Here is a 17,262-nt window from a genome sequence, read left to right as displayed (position 1 = left end):
TCGTCCAGAAAACTTTGCCCATACTTCCAAGCTCATCCCATAAAGGTTCTTACCAACCAACCATTGCACCAAGTCCTACAAAATCCAGACACCTCTGGTCGGTTACTCAAATAGTCCATAGAGCTCGGACAATATGATATCACCTACCAGCCCAGAACAATAATTAAAGGCCAGGCTCTCACAGATTTTATAGCTCAATGTACTAGTATACCAGAACCGAGCGAGGACATGGCCGAGCAGTCATTGGAGTCTGGATCACCACCCTGTACAGGTGCTGAACAGAACCCCAAGAACCAAGAATCCAACACTGTTCATTCCAAAGAAGAACCCCAAGTCTAGAAGTTGTAGGTCGATAACTCTTCTACCGACCAGCTCCCTGGGGTTGATCTCACACTAATCACTCCAAAAGGGTAACGCATCCATTATGCACTTCATTTTGGATTTAAGGCAACTAATAACGAATCAGAGTATGAAGCATTAATCGCAGGCCTGAGATTAGCTGAAGAATTGAAACCTGAATTCTTGGAGATATATAGTGATTTGCTACTGGTTGTCAATCATATCCTTGGAGAGTACACTGCTCGGGGAGGAAAAATGATGATCTATCTTCATAAGATTAAAGAACTGCTCGCTCAGCTCATGAAGTATAATATCCAACAGATACCAAGAGAACAGAATGCCACAGCACACACATTGGCCAGACTGGCCAGTAGTGCTGTAGTGGACAAAGCCAACATGGTTCCTATTGAATACCTGGTCGAACCTAGTATCAACCTACCAGAACCAGTCCTTCTGATAGACAACACACCATTCTGGATGACCCCGATTATGACTTAACTAGAACAAAGAATTCTGCACAACAGTCGCAATGAATCTAGGAAACTAATGAGGAAAGCTGCTCAGTACCAAATCCAGGACGGGGTAATGTACAAACGAGGGTTTATCATATACTATTTTGTGATCTAACCTACCACGATTAGTAGCAGTGGCGGTAGCAGCAATAGCAACAGCAGCAGCAGTAGTAGCAGCAGTAGCAGTAGTAGTAGTAGTAGTAGAAGTAGCAGTAGCAGTAGCAGTAGCAAAAGTAGTAGCAGTAGCAGTAGCAGTAGCAGTAGCAGTAGCAGTAGTAGTAGCAGTAGCAGCAGTAGCAGTAGCAGTAGTATAGTAGAAGCAGTAGCAATAGCAGTAGGAGTAGCACTAGCACTAGCAGCAGCAGCAGCAGTAGGAGCAGTAGCAGTAGTAGCAGTAGCAGTATGCAGTACTAGTAGTAGTAGTAGTAGCAGCAGCAGCAGCAGTAGTAGTAGTAGTAGTAGTAGTAGTAGTAGTAGCAGTAGTAGCAGTAGTAGCAGTAGCAGTAGCAGTAGCAGAAGCAGTAGGAGTAGCAGTAGGAGTAGCAGTAGGAGTAGCAGCAGTAGTAGCAGTAGCAGTAGCAGTAGCAGTAGCAGTAAGAGTAGTAGTGGCAGTAGTAGCAGTAGAAGTAGCAGTAGTAGTAGCAGTAGGAGTAGTAGCAGCAATAGCAGTAGTAGTAGCAGTAGCAGCAGTAGCAGCAGCAGCAATAGTAGCAGTAGCAGTAGTAGTAGTAGTAGTAGCAGCAGCAGCAGCACTAGCAGTAGTAGTAGTAGTAGTAGTAATAGTAGTAGTAGTAGTAGTAGTAGTAATAGTAGTAGTAGCAGTAGCAGTAGCAGTAGCAATAGCAGTAGCAGTAGTAGTAGGAGTAGCAGTAGTAGCAGTAGCAGTAGCAGTAGCAGTAGTAGTAGCAGTAGCAGTAGCAGTAGCAGTAGTAGTAGCAGTAGTAGTAGCAGTAGCAGCAGTAGCAGTAGCAGTAGGAGTAACAGTAGCAGTAGCAGCAGCAGTAGCAGTGACAGCAGCAGCAGCAGTAGTAGCAGTAGCAGTATGCAGTAGTAGTAGTAGCAGCAGCAGCAGTAGTAGCAGTATGCAGTAGTAGCAGCAGCAGCAGCAGTAGTAGTAGTAGTAGCAGCAGTAGTAGCAGTAGTAGTAGGAGGAGCAGTAGCAGTAGCAGTAGTAGTAGTAGCACTAGCACTAGCTGTAGAAGTAGCAGTAGAAGCAGTAGTAGCAGTAGTAGTAACAGTAGAGGCAGTAGTAGCAGTAGTAGCAGCAACAGTAGTAGTAGCAGTAGCAGAAATAGCAGCAGCAGCAGTAGCAGCAGAAGCAGTAGCAGTAGCAGCAGTAGCAGCAGCAGCAGTAGTAGTAGTAGCAGTAGCAATTGTAGTAGCAGTAGCAGTAGCAGCAGTAGCAGTAGCAGTAGCAGTAGTAGTAGCAGTAGTAGCAGTAGTAGTAGCAGTAGCTGTAGCAGTAGCAGCAGTAGTAGTAGCAGTAGCAGTAGTTGTAGCAGTAGCAGTAGCAACAGTAGCAGTTGGAGTAGCAGTAGCAGTAGCAGTAGCAGTAGTAGTAGTAGTAGTAGTAGCAGTAGCAGTAGCAGTAGTAGCAGTAGCAGTAGGAGTAGCAGTAGCAGTAGCAGTAGTAGCAGTAGAAGTAGCAGTAGCACTAGTAGAAGTAGTAGCAGTAGTAGTAGTAGTAGAAGCAGTAGTAGCAGTAGAAGTAGCAGTAGAAGCAGTAGTAGCAGTAGTAGTAGTAGCAGTAGCAATAGCAGTAGCACTAGTAGCACCAGTAGCAGTAGTTATAGCAGCAGCAGCAGTAGTAGTAGCAGTAGCAGTAGCAATAGTTGCAGTAGTAGTAGTAGTAGTAGTAGTAGTAGTTGTAGTAGTAGCAGTACCTTGTAGTATTTTAGTTTTCGTGATTATTGGATCAAGTCTGAATTTAGTTGGAAACTCATAGAAATAGTTATGGATTTTATAAGTTTGGCCTATATTTTAGAAATATTAATTTTAACATAAGGTTTGATTAATATAGCTGGTCCTAGAAATATTATTTATTATAACCTAAGGTTTATAACCTACCACGATTAGTAGCAGTAGCGGTAGCAGCAACAGTAGCAGTAGCAGTAGCAGTACCAGTAGCAGTACCAGCAGTAGTAGTAGCAGCAGCAGTAGCAACAGTAGCAGTAGCAGTAGGAGTAGCACTAGCAGTAGCAGTAGCAGCAGTAGCAGTAGCAGTAGGAGTAGCACTAGCAGTAGCAGTAGCAGTATGCAGTAGTAGTAGTAGTAGTAGTAGCAGCAGCAGCAGCAGCAGCAGCAGCAGTAGTAGTAGTAGTAGTAGTAGTAGCAGTAGGAGTAGCAGTAGGAGTAGTAGTAAGAGTAGCAGTAGCAGTAGTAGCAGTAGCAGTAGCACTAGCTGTAGAAGTAGCAGTAGTAGCAGCAGCAGCAGCAGTAGTAGTAGTAGTAGTAGTAGTAGTAGAAGCAGTAGTAGCAGTAAAAGTAGCAGTAGAAGCAGTAGAAGCAGTAGTAGCAGTAGAAGCAGTAGTAGCAGTAGTAGCAGTAGTAGTAGCAGTAGCAGTAGCACTAGTAGCAGCAGTAGCAGTAGCTGTAGCAGCAGCAGCAGTAGCAGTAGTAGTAGCAGTAGTAGCAGTAGTAGCAGTAGTAGTAGTAGTAGTAGTAGCAGTTGTAGTAGTAGCAGTACCTTGTAGTATTTTAGTTTTCGTGATTATTGGATCAAGTCTGGATTTAGTTGGAAACTCATAAAAATAGTTATGGATTTTATAAGTTTAGCCTATATTTTAGAAATATTAATTTTAACATAAGGTTTGATTAATATAGCTGGACCTAGAAATATTATTTATTATAACCTATGGTTTATAACCTACCACGATTAGTAGCAGTAACGGTTGCAACAACAGTAGTAGTAGTAGCAGTAACAGTAGAAGTAGCACTAGCACTAGCACTAGCACTAGCAGTTGCAGTAGCAGTAGCAGTAGCAGTAGCAGTAGTAGTAGCAGTAGCAGTAGTTGTAGCAGTAGCAGTAGCAGCAGTAGGAGTAGCAGTAGGAGTAGCACTAGCAGTAGCAGTAGGAGTAGCAGTATCAGTTGCAGCAGCAGCAGTAGTAGTAGTAGCAGTAGCAGTAGTAGTATGCAGTAGTAGTAGCAGTAGCAGCAGCAGCAGCAGCAGCAGCAGCAGTAGTAGTAGTAGTAGTAGTAGTAGTAGCAGTAGCAGTAGTAGCAGTAGCAGTAGGAGTAGCAGTAGCAGTAGTAGCAGTAGCAGTAGCACTAGCTGTAAAAGTAGCAGTAGTAGCAGTAGTAGTAGAAGCAGTAGTAGCAGTAGAAGTAGCAGTAGAAGCAGTAGTAGCAGTAGTAGCAGTAGTAGTAGTAGTAGTAGCAGTAGCAGTAGCAGTAGCACTAGTAGCAGCAGTAGCTGTAGCAGCAGCAGCAGTAGCAGTAGCAGTAGCAATAGTAGCTGTAGGAGCAGTAGTAGCAGTAGTAGCAATAGTAGCAGTAGTAGCAGTAGTAGCATTAGTAGTAGTAGCAGTAGTAGTAGCAGTTGTAGTAGTAGCAGTAGCAGTAGCAGTAGCAGTAGTAGTAGTAGTAGTAGCAGTAGCAGTAGTAGTACCTTGTAGTATTTTAGTTTTCGTGATTATTGGATCAAGTGGGGATTTAGTTGGAAACTCATAGAAATAGTTTTGGATTTTATAAGTTTAGCCTATATTTTAGAAATATTAATTTTAACATAAGGTTTGATTAATATAGCTGGTCCTAGAAATATTATTTATTATAACATAAGGTTTAGATAGAATAATTAAGAACGCGACACTTGTCACATGCATGTTTATTTAAGGATTTAAGGATTTTAGATTAATAAATTAATAAAGGACTGATCTAGATGGTCTAGAACATTCCAGCAGTTGTTAGGATCACGTTACTCAGTCAAAGTTGTTTTAACAAACTTCAAGTGTGCTGAAAGTGTGCAAAAACGTGTTTAAAATATCAGTGTATGCTGATATATCACAACTTTAGGAGCCGATACATCGCCTAAGGTTGATGCCGAAAACACGTTGACTTCGCACGAACGAAACCACGAAGGCTCGAGCAATAGGGGTAGGCGATATATTGCCTAGGGGTGCAATATATCGGCTCTTTTAGGGTATTTTTGAAACTTTGTGGAACCAAATTAGAAATAGCCTCAACAACCTAGACTTGCTCTTGAACATTTTTGACCGAGTTTTGGGCATTTGTTGAACGAATAATTCAAATTTATTCTATTAATATTCATTTATTTATTCTTTTTAAAAGGGGTTAGTTTCTCCTTGAACTCTATAAATAGGACCTTTCACTCAGCCATTTCACTCATCATTCAAGCATTCTTTAGGGCCTTCAAGCTGCTAAGTTCATTCTAGGGAGAAAACACTAGGGTTTTGGGATTAAAAGCTTTCCAATCTAAGATTTTCTAAACACTTGGGAAGTAAGATAGGGTGATATTTTAGTATTAAGGTGTAGATCGTAGTTCTAGTCTATCAAAGGTATTCTTATCCTCGGATTTAGTTCATTATAGTTCTTTTTATTCTTTCATTTTCTTCCAAATCCTAACTTGTTATTATGGCTTTTGGTTAGGTGTTTAAGTTTCTTGAAACTTAAGGTTTTCGGTAAGTTCTATCTTGATGGTTTAGATCTCCTTTTCATCTCCATTTCTTTAGAAACTTGTGACTCTTAATGTTTGATTTTAGGAGTTTTCCATTCCGTTCTTGTCTCCAATATCCCAGTTTTTGGTAAGGAAAATAGGTTAGATTGTATGTGTTATGATATGTTTATATGTTATGTTATGTTTGTATATATATGTATGTATATGCTTTATGTTGTAGTCACTTGGGGAATGTAGTTGCTTAGATAGCAAATGAATCCCAAGATTTTTTTTATCATTATCGTAGATTAGAGTTATGATTAAACCTACCTCGATTAGTAGATAGAGGACCTAGATGGTTTATCATATACTATTTTTTGATCTAACCTACCTCAATTAGTAGACAGAGGACCTAGATGGTTTTATCACATACTACGATAATGAGTTAATGGCCATTAATATTGTAGTCTTATGTTTATATGATATACGTTTTTACATTATATGTTTTATAGTATATGTTTTTAGTCTTATGATTTATGTTATGTTTTAGTAGATTTTCCTTGTTGGGCATTAGGCTCATTCCTTTTATTTTAGATGGTGCAGGAAAATAAGCTTGGAAGGCGAGATGGATTCATGGCAGCTTTGGCATGTGTATTGGGGATGGACTGAATGGATGGACTGTTGGAAGATCGAGGATGAAGTTTATATTTTTGAGCCTTTTCAATTTATGTATTTATTTTCTGCATTTAATATTTGAACAAATAATTAAAGGATTATGTTTTCTTTATAATTTTATGTAATAACAATGGGATCCCGTATTTTGGATTTTTAATAAAGTTCTAATATTTTATGTATTCCGAAATAGTAGTTATGTGTTAGTAGTTTTTAATGGTCCGAGGTCTTAGAATTAGTCAGGGCATTACAACAATGGTACCCAGTTTGACAGCCAATTGTTCACTGATTTCTGTGCCAAGCACGGCATCACAAAAAGTTTCTCAATAGTCTTGCAACCTCAAGCAAAAGGTCAGGTGGAAGAAATTAACAAAACACTTAAAAACACTCTGAAGAAGCGTCTAGAACTGGCTAAACGAAACTGACCTGAGAGATTTCCTGAAGTACTCTAGTCATACAGAACTACCGAGTGAACAACCACTGTTGATACCCCCTTTGCACTCACGTATGGGTATGATGCAATACTACCAGTTGAGATGACTCCACCATCTCATCGACGTACAGTATATGACCAAGATCATAACCACCAATTGATAGCTGTAACGCCCTACTACCTTAGAGCCGTTACTAAGTGAGTTTTACGAAAAATTGTGCAATTAACTCGCTAACCGAGGTTTTTAAAACAAAAGTGTGACTAAGCAAAAGTTAAGGCTGTAATCTTTTGAAAATGCTTTACTTCGTTGAAAACTTCAAGTGTCTATCATTTGGGATCCCAAAATAAGGTTTGCAAAATATTTACAACTTCAAATAAGTTTACAGTTGATTGACTATCAAAATTACAGGTTAATACAGCCATTATTTAAAATGCCCCCAACCAAAGCAGTCAGGCAGGCCAAACATGTACGCACCGCTTCATGCTCTCCGTACTCATGGCTGGTTGACTTTATCTTTGCCCTTACCTGCAACACAGAGCACACGTGAGCCGAAGCCCAGCAAGAAAACTCAAACAACACATATCATATGCACATTATATAATCAACCTATCAAATAATCCACAGATAACCAAGTAGTCCATCAGACTAAACAAACACGGCCATGCCGTTCCAGAAGCATTACCCAGGTCTGGTATCTCGGTCCTCACCGTAAAGATATCCCATGTATCCATTGGGGTTCCACCCTGACTATAAGCATTCCACGTGCTAAGTGTTAATTCCGACCCCGCTGCCGTTCTCGGCCTTTCGCCGTTCTCGGCTCCGTTGCCGTTCTCAGCTCCTTGCCGTTTTTGACACCTTTGTCGTTCTTTCTACTATAATCACATATAGTATAAATCAAGTAACATTCAAACATATGAAAATTCAATCAAGACTACACCCTAACATGTAATATAATTTAGGGTCATGCCCTGCATTAACACTATGGGTCCATGCCCTGTTCTACGGATGCTACAGTTTTCTTACTTGTCTCCCGAGCTTCACAGTGCACCAACGTCACGAGCACGGTCCTCTAACTTGAGCCTCACCGAAACCCTAGTCACAACACATATAAAACACTCTTTAATACTACCCAATTCCAAAACCACTTTCCGGGACCAATCCCGTACTCTCGGGACCTCCAAATTCCTAAAACAATGCATCGGAAACATCCCCCGAGCCCCCGGAACAAATGCCCAAAATTGCAAAATTTCCCATCCTGAAAATAGCCTAGCGCCGCGGCGCTACCCGTGAGGGCCGTGGCCCCCAGAGAAGTCAGAAAGTTCCCCCCTGTCTCAGCCTCGCGCCGCGGCGCCCCTATGCGAACCCAGAAATCCTGGGTTTTTCTCCTGCAATTCCATCATCCAAAACACCTCTAAACCAACCCAAACACATATCTAAACCCCAAAACCAATTTGAAACCTCAAATGAACCATCTAACAACCTATACACACTAGCATCAAGATCATACACACAATCATACTCAAAATCCACCCATTTGATTTCAACTTTAGAAATTTAAACCCATAAACCAAAAATATAAACCAAAGCTTGAAAACTTAAACCATGCTTCAAATTTCTTAAACCACAACAGGAAAAAATCTTAAAATTGCATAGAATCCTTACCTTAAGTGGAGAATTCACCCTTAAGCTTCATTGATTCATCTCCTAAGTCTTCAAATTTCAGCCCCTTCTACTCCTCTTCTTCTTCTCCTTCTTCTTCTTCTTGCCCTAGATTTTCTTCTAGCTTTTCTTCTCTCAATTTTTAACAAAACCCAAAATATGACTAAGTGCCAAAACCGTGTACCCCTTTTTCCCAGCTGAAATTTGTCTAAACCCCCTGCCAAAAGACCATTTTACCCCTCCTAATAATCCTTTCCTAACTAAACCTTCAAGGGCACCCTAGTCCTTTCACTTATATTTCAATTCTACAATTTTCCATCTAAACTTGTTACTCACAGCAGTTACTAATGGTTACACAGGTTACTCATTCACCAATAACCAATAACCACTAATTCTCAACTCAAACATGAAATTCCCAAAGTACCCCCCTAGGCTCCTCCCGAGCTGGGTATAATATCCCGTTGTGACTTTTAGACTGATTAGCTCTCTAGGACCGTCTCAACGCGTGCAACACAATAATATCACCACACTCACGTGGTACAAATCACATAATACAATTATCACATTTATGCCCTCAACGGGCTAAAATTACCAATTTACCCCTATCATACAAACGGGGTTCACATGCATATTTATTTCACCTAAACATGCATTCTAACCACATATTCATTAAATTCACATAAAGTAATGCAGTATAACAATTATTGCCCTCCAGGCACACTAATCAAGGCTCCAAGCCTTATTAGCAAATTTAGGTCGTTACAATAGCCGAGTCCTAGACCAGATTGAAGAAAGACGCAAAAATTCCAACATACACCTAGCTGCCCACCAGTAAATAGTTGCCCGATATTTCAATTCTAAAGTTAAGGAACAAAAGTTTGACATGGGAGACCTAGTCTTGCGAAGAATATTCCCAGAAACTCGAGATGCCTCATCAAGAATGCTAGGGCTAAGATGGGAAGGTCCTTACCATGTCAAAGAGATAGTACCGCTTGACATGTACAAGCTAGCACGGTATGACTAGGATCTCCAGTTATTACTGTCCCCAGTTACTAGAATAGGGAACACCTAAGGAAGTACTACCAATAAAGATTACTTTTAAGTGATTGTTGACTGGCCGGTACAGGAATGGATTGCCCCTACTACCGACCAGCCAAAGTTAGCTTTATTAATTACATACATGCACGATTTTTCCATTTATTATAATAATTAATACTTATGAATGTAAGCTACAGTGTAGTGACGCAGCTTGTATGGTTAAGTTTTTAATCAATAAGACACAATTTATGTCCATTTTTACAAGCATTACTTTACAATGATTACCTTGCTAAATAGTGATTTATGTCACATATTGTCGGTAGTGTATGAGACCTTTTTCAGGTTTTGGCAAACCCAAGTGGTCCCAGACAGGTTATTACGAGCAACTATGGTCTATTAGCAAGTGACCAAGAGGATAACCCACATGTTATTAATCCTGCTCTGTCACTTGGGGGCACCATAGTCATACATGGACAAACATAAGAAAGAGCGTGTAATTAAAAGGACTTAAAAACGTTAATCTTTAATAATGTTAAAGTCCTTGCGCATTGCTCGGTATATACTAGGCAACAAAAAGAGCCATAAAACAATTGCAGTAGATAAGGTTGGACAGTTGTTGTTTACAACCCATTCAAAAAAATTGAACAACTCTGATTTACAGAGCCGTACAGCTCAAAAAGTAGTATACACCGAGTAGCAAGAAAAAATAAAGGAACGAGCAGATATATAGTTAAAACAAGAAGCATTTTATAGATTGGTAAAACATTGCTCAAGATTAAAGGCTGCTTGGCTCAACCATGCTGTTTTGATCAAAATAAAAGAAAAGCTAAAAAGATTAAGTGTTTCAAGGATCTTGGGCTGGGGAGTTAGTTGGTCTTGAAGCTGGTCGACAAGCAAGTCTTGAGGATGGTCGGCAGAAACAGAAGAGTCAGTTGAAGCATTCAGCCTGGAGAGCAAAGTAGAATCCTCGGGAGCAGGAGGGTTGTCTTGTTCGGCAATAGAGAAAGCAGGATCCTGGACAATTGAAATCTGTTCGGTGGACACAGTTTGGGCCTCGGCTTGTTCTTGCTTAGTACAATAGTGCATAAGCTCATCAAAAGCCTCCCCCAGATAGCTGTAATCCACCCCCTTATTGCGCACCCAGAATTCATAGAAAGTGTTCATGCCAAAAGCCTTGTAGGCCGCGGCATCAGTAGCCCTGCCTGCTTTCTCTTCATCAAGGGCCTTTGCTAGTTCATCCCTCTCTTCCTGAACAATTCTCCCCTCGGCAGCATTCCTCATGAAAATGTCCTTTAGCTCCTCCACCCTTCTCTCAAATCGATTGACATCAAGATTCCTCTGTTCGGCAGCAGTCTTAAGCCCCTCGTTTTCTTTGGAAATCTGCTCGGTGGTCTACTGAAGATTTCAAACCTACTCGGTCAGCTGGGCAACCTGAGAGGCTTCTTCCTTAGAATTTTTCACCTAGCCAACCACATGTTTGTTCACCCCTTTTGCTCGATAATGAGCGTAGCTGAGAGCCAGCATACCCTGCAATATGAAATGAAGAAATTTAGAACAAGTAACAAAAGAGAAAGATTAGTTAAACACCGAGCAGATCAATTATTTACCCTAGCGAAATCCGGAAGACCGGTGCTAGTGATGTAATCCAGGGATTTGGTACTGAGGGTATCCATGAATTCAGTTTGGAAGGTAGACACCCTTTTTATGTGTCCTTGCTGGATGGCTAGGGCTTTCTTTAAAGGCCCGTGGACCTCCTGAGTAGGGTCCTCAACAGTGCCTTCTAGGGCTCTACTCGGGGTGGAAAGCTCTTGTGCAGTGGTCGTATGGGTAACCTCCTCGGTAGAAATTCCTTTACTTTTTCCAGATTTGCACGATGGTGTATGCACCTTTTTTCGAGAGGGAGTCTTATCAGGGGTCTTCTCGACCCACTCGGTAGCTTCAACAGGTGAGTCAACTTTCTGACACTTGGCTGAGGGAACCTCACTGCTAGGACCACTAGTATGCTTCTTGGCAAACTTCTTGAAAAATACAGATGACATATCTACAAAATAAAATCAAAAGATTAGTAAAGGTGTCGAGCAGGGTTAGAGCAAGCAAGATATCATAATTAAGCAAAAGTAAAAGCAAGTTGTGAAAAGAGAGTCATAACACCCTCTTTGGCTCCCCCCGAGCAGTCACCTACCTCGAGCAGAAGATCCCCATCACTGCTTGATGAGTCTGAATCTATATGCTCTAATGCAGCCTGCTTGCCCTTTCCAGGCTGGGGGGCAGCAACAGTTTTGGGAGCACCTTGCTCAACAGGCTCTTTAATAGTGACTCCGATCGAGCTTCTTGTTCGGTGGGCTACGCAAGGTCTGGATGAAGGAATTGATGACTTGTTTTGCTTCTTGCCTGGTAGGGGTGGCACCCTTGGTCCTCGTCTTGGGATCAAGGTAGAGCTCAGTAGATGCAAGCCTTTCTACGGTGGTCAGGGCCACCTGATCTTTACGGCAAGGGTCCATGGCAACTAGTTCTTTAGCCCTTTTCTCCATCTCTATGGTGGGAGCCGACCAGCTAAAGGGGCTTTTGCAATGGAAGGACAAGTAATTAGCAGCAATGTCTGATGTGACGAAGTATTGGCTAGCATACTCCCCAACCTTGGAGATACCTTCTGTATTCGGTAAGTAAATGTTGGAGTCTTGGTGGCTAAAGTGAAAATACCCTAACCTGCCTTGTCGAGGGTTGTACTTGAGGTCAAAGAGATAATTTATTTCGTGTGCAGTCGGCACTAGCCAGTTTAAGGATTTGTACAAAACATAGAGGGCTGAGAGGAACTAGATGCCCTTAGGACTGATTTGGGTGGGGCAAAGCCCAAACTAATCTGCCACACTGTGTAAGTATGGCAGAAGTGGAAGAGTGGCGCCAACGTTAATATGAAATCTTCTCCAAGCACAAAATTGTGCTCCATGGTTCTCGGCAGTCTTTACAGCAATAAGTTTGAGGATGGAAACATCTTCGAGATTTAAATGCTCTTTGATGTTCTGCAACTGTTTGCCAGAAATAGTGCTAGTAAGAGCTACGTACAGGGGGGCATCCCATGTCTCTGATGCAGACTTGAGAATGTCCTCAATATAGATCTCCGTGGCATAGTCCATTTCGATTTCCCCTTCCTACCCTGAGGTGATCGGCTCTTCCTCAGCAGGTGGGATATGTTGCGCATCCCCGGCGGTGACACAGTGCCACGTGGGGATCTTCCTCCTCTGCACCACGGTTAGTTTGTTTGATGCGGGCCATTGATTGTGCCAAGTGGTGAGTTATAAGCCTGCTCAGTGGTCACCTTCCCTCTGCGCACACAATAAAAAGGGAAAGGTGAGGCAAGAGCATTGAACAGTACTAGTCGGTTGGGATGTCATAGGTTATACCGACCAGCCTAGAACAAACACGGTACGGCATACCAAACAGTAGGCAGATCAGATCAAAAGCAAGAAAACCTGAGAAAGTGGAGGGTTTTCCCAAAAAAAAAGAAGTTTTTCGAGTGTTTTTCTTTTTGTTCTTCCATAACATCGAGCGTAAATCAATAGAATTGGGATGTTAAAACCCAATTTTTACAAAATCAGAGGTTCAAGTAGGTTAACCGGGCCGAGGGCCACTCCAAATATTCATCTCTTTACAGATTCAAACAACATGCATTCAAGAAATCTAAGGATTTATCAAGAATATTATCCACGGTCACAATGAAAAAATGTTAAGAAAAAAGAATGTAAATATAAAATGACATTAGGGAAGGAGAAGACTATTTATAAGCCAGATGCAACACCTTCTCTCCTCTCATGGCATTGATGAATCATCCCTTCAATTGTTGTAGGCACACCTCCCCAAACACGTCAGCACGTCCTTCCAATCATTTCGCCTCAACCACCAGGTTCGTCAGCCACTTTTTGATAATTGCACGGTACAACTATTGGAGGAACATTATGGCGCTCTACGGTTCCAAAATAAGACGGGAAAAACTGAAAGGTCATTTCTTGGAAATACTAAAGCTATTAACTACACCAAGTGTTATGCCACATAGCAAGGGGTGTGTACCCCGGACCAGGCTGGATGGTATGGTCCTTAGAAGAAAAGTTTCCATGCTGCCTTTACACCATTGCAAACTTGGGGGGGGGAAATGTTATCCCAAAAACTTGACATTTGTGATGTGGCACCAAAATTGGACACGAGGAGTAGGATAGGCAGACCCCCCGACTGGATGATCGGTGTATACCTACAGGGTATACGACAAGTCTCTGCTTGACATACTATCTCCAGAGGCTCAAGTGCTCGACAGGAACCCCAGGAAACTTGTTGGTCAATATAATAGTCACTACTCGGTACGCCTGCTAGGAGTGTTGTTGGTCGATATGATGAACATACATACCTGCTCAGAGGAAAGTAGTTAAACTTTTTGTTAGCTCTCCGCAAGAATCGCCCAACCATCTACAAAGAGCGTCTAACAACCCAGAAAGCTCGGTCAAAGCTCCTAAAGAATAGGGAAGCAAGCACCTGTGAGAATATAGGGATATTTTCCCATCAGTTACGCTCGGGCGCAACCCCTGGGCGACAGGATTAGTATAAATGCAAACCCTCCACCATAGTTGAGGGGGTTAACGAAAATTGCATATCGACCAACACCATAAATATACTGAGTAGCCTGGCTTAGTACCTAGCAGCAATTTTTCCATTCTGTATTGTTTTTTACACTTACAAATCTACATGTATTCACTGGTTATCTTGTGTAAACCCTTAAGATCAATACAAATCTAAGAGTAAGTAAGTTATTACCAATTCCTTGGGCCGAGCATCTATAAATCCTGGTGTTCTTTATTATTTATTGCTCATTATTATCAGGTTCTAGGCTCATTTATGGTTCATTGAGTGTCTAATTGATAGCTCACTAATTAATTATTTGACTTCACATCAGATGGCTAAAAAACCAGTCAACATATATCATATTAATTTTTACAATCTCTACCACATTGATAACTTCATTTTAGGGTCATTTTAGAAGGTGTTTTTGTGGTAATCTTGATTTTTTATGTGTGTTTTGTGCAAGATTACACTTTTGTTTTTCTTTGTTGTAGGTTGGTGCGATGAATCACGAGAAAAATGCAAAAAGAAGCAAAAATGGTGGGAAAATGAGGCTTTTGGCAGTTATTGGTCTAAAAATGATGCTAAGGATGCTTAAAGGATGGTTTTTGATAAATAGATGAGCTGAAAGATCTAATCTGAGAAAAAATTGAATTAAAGTCGCGACTCAAGGTGAAGTCAGAGGCGCATATGCTTGCTGGAAGGAATTAATGTCGCGACTTGGGCTTACAACTCACGACTCAAGAGGGAAACAAAGGCTCAGCTAAGGGGAAACGTAGACATGGGCCGCGACCTGAGAGTATTGAGTCGCGGCATCTGAAGACTTTACATAAGAAGGAAAGGCCCCAAAACAGACACGGGCCGCGACCCAAAGAAGGCCTAGTCGCGGCCTGCACACGGAAAAACACAGGCACTTTTAATTTTTTTTACTATAAATTTGTATTTAGGGTTTAATTAATTCATTAGGTTAGTTTTTAATTACATTTTTAGAGACTAATTTTGTTTCTTAAGCTAGTAATTATGTCGATTTATATTTTTCTTTCTTCTTTAAGTTTATGAATCTTATGTTCTTTAATTATTATTTTATTGATCTAGTCATGTCTAATATGTACTAAACAATTTTTATCTAGGGTTTAATGTAGTCACTTGGATTTCTATCTAATTGAATTATGATGTTCTATTGATTTTTCTTCTTTATTCTAATCTATATAATGTGTGTTTAATGCTAGTAAATACTTTATCACTATTTGCTTGATTTAATGATTTTGATTCAAAATTCGAAAGATGAGAATTGAATATTCTATCATTATATAGACATAGGTTGCATATTGGACGAAAGTACCTGTATGGCTTGTGTAGTAATTAGGTTTCCATGCTTAATGCCTTCTATATGTTTAAGTTTATCACAGAGATGTAGAAAACCTACATATAGGCTGAGATCTTATATCTTGAAAAAGAATATGAATTGATTTATGTTAACCTGCTATTTGAATAGAAAGAAAGAAATCTAGAATTAATTAATACAATTAGTAGAATGAAAAGTTGACGAAACTAACACCCTAGGTCTTTTCATAGTGATTTAAATCTTTTATTTAGTTGTTTTTGTTTAAAGTATTTTCAAATTTAAAATTAAATTCAAAAATCAAATTCTTAGTTGCCAAATAGAAATTTAATGAACAATTAGTGGTACTTGGAAGATCGTCTTCGAGGGAACGATACTTTACTTATCATATATTACTTGAATCAATTGCCTGCATTTGCGTATATACATATTTTCATGATCAAGTTTTTGACACCGTTGTCGGGGACTTAGTTTCCTATATCATAGTTAATTGTTATTTGTTATAAGTTGGTATTTTTAATTTTTAATTTTTATTGTTAATATATATTTATTTCGATCAAGGCTATATTGTGTTTCAGGAATTGTTGGTATATGCAAAGAAGTAGACAAAAGGAAATCATACCAATAGAACTTGAAATTGAGAAACATGTAGAAAGAATCGCAAGATAAAGAAGAGGTTGGACTTTACCATGGTTGAGAACGCAAATAACGTTGTCAACAATAATGCAAATATGAGTAATGCAGCTAAAGTTGATCCACCATTAAGGAATTATGTACTCCTACTGTTATGGGGATACATTCAATCATTCATCCTCCAACTGTGGAGGCTAACAATTTTGAGATAAAACCCTCAATTATTCATATGGTGCAAAACTGTGTACAATTTGGGGGGTTACCAAATGAGGATCCAAATCTACATATCATAAACTTTTTGGAGTTATGTGCGACATTTAAAATGAATGGGGTGAGTAACGATGTTGTACGGTTGAGACTACTCCCATTTTCACTAAGGGACAGAGCTAAGAGTTGGTTGAATTCTTTACAAGCTAATTCTATACTTAGTTGGGAAGATTTGGCTTAGAAGTTTCTTGATAAATATTTTCCTCCTGCCAAGTCAGCCAGAATTAGAGGAGAGATTAACAACTTCCATCAAATAGATGGGGAGTCTTTGTATGATGCATGGGAACGATTTAAGGAATTGCAAATGAGATGCCCACATCATGGAATAGAGAAGTGGCTGTTATTTCATACTTTTTACAATGGTTTGGGGGGGGGGGGGGGGGGGGGGGGGGGGAATACAAGAACAATTATAGATGCAGCATCAAGAGCAGCGTTTATGAGAAAAAGTGCTAATGAAGCGTATGAGTTGTTGGAAGAGATGGCTATGAATAATTATAATTGGCCTACTGAGCGTAAGAATAAGAAAGTAGCGGGAGTAGTAGAAGTTGATCCAAGCTATTGACCGCTCAAGTAGCTTCTCTAACCAAACAACTGTAGCAAACTAATCTCGTCGCACAAGCAATGCAAGTACGGAATGTCATGAGTTGTGAGATTTTTTGAGGACCTCATTCATATGAATAATGCCCGAGCATAGCTAGTTGCTCAATAGACGTAAACAATATGCCCTTGGAACAGGCACATGTTATAGGTAATTTTTCAAGACCTGCACCCAACACTTACTCAAATTCCTATACACTTGCCTTGAAAAATTATCCTAATCTGTCTTGGAAAAATAATCAAGGGTTACAACCACAATATCCACAGTACCCACCTCAACAACCCCCTCATCAACCAAATTATGGATTACATACTATACCCTATTATGATCCAAACCCACGCCTATCTCATCCATCACCTCCTCAAATGAACCCACCAACAATTCAGCTAGATCAATTAAATCAATTCATGACAAAGATAATGTCTTCAATTAGAAGTTTGGAGACACAAATAGGTCAATTGGCTCAAATGTTTTCTAGTAGAGAACAAGGGAAATTCCCTAGTTTCACAAAGGTAAATCCTAAAGAGCAATGTAATGCGATATCATTGA

General features: G+C 40.2%; 1 non-coding gene across 1 annotated transcript; it reads right to left on the bottom strand.

Moving 5' to 3' along the window:
* Positions 1-16,335: 16,335 nt before the first annotated feature.
* On the bottom strand, positions 16,336-16,442 carry LOC133813544 (small nucleolar RNA R71). Its single transcript, XR_009884552.1, has one exon. It is a non-coding gene; the product is annotated as a small nucleolar RNA R71 (small nucleolar RNA).
* Positions 16,443-17,262: the final 820 nt, after the last annotated feature.

This window comes from Humulus lupulus, chromosome 1, assembly GCF_963169125.1.
Source record: "Humulus lupulus chromosome 1, drHumLupu1.1, whole genome shotgun sequence".
Lineage (NCBI taxonomy): Eukaryota > Viridiplantae > Streptophyta > Magnoliopsida > Rosales > Cannabaceae > Humulus > Humulus lupulus.
This window is presented reverse-complemented; position numbering and strand designations above follow the sequence as displayed.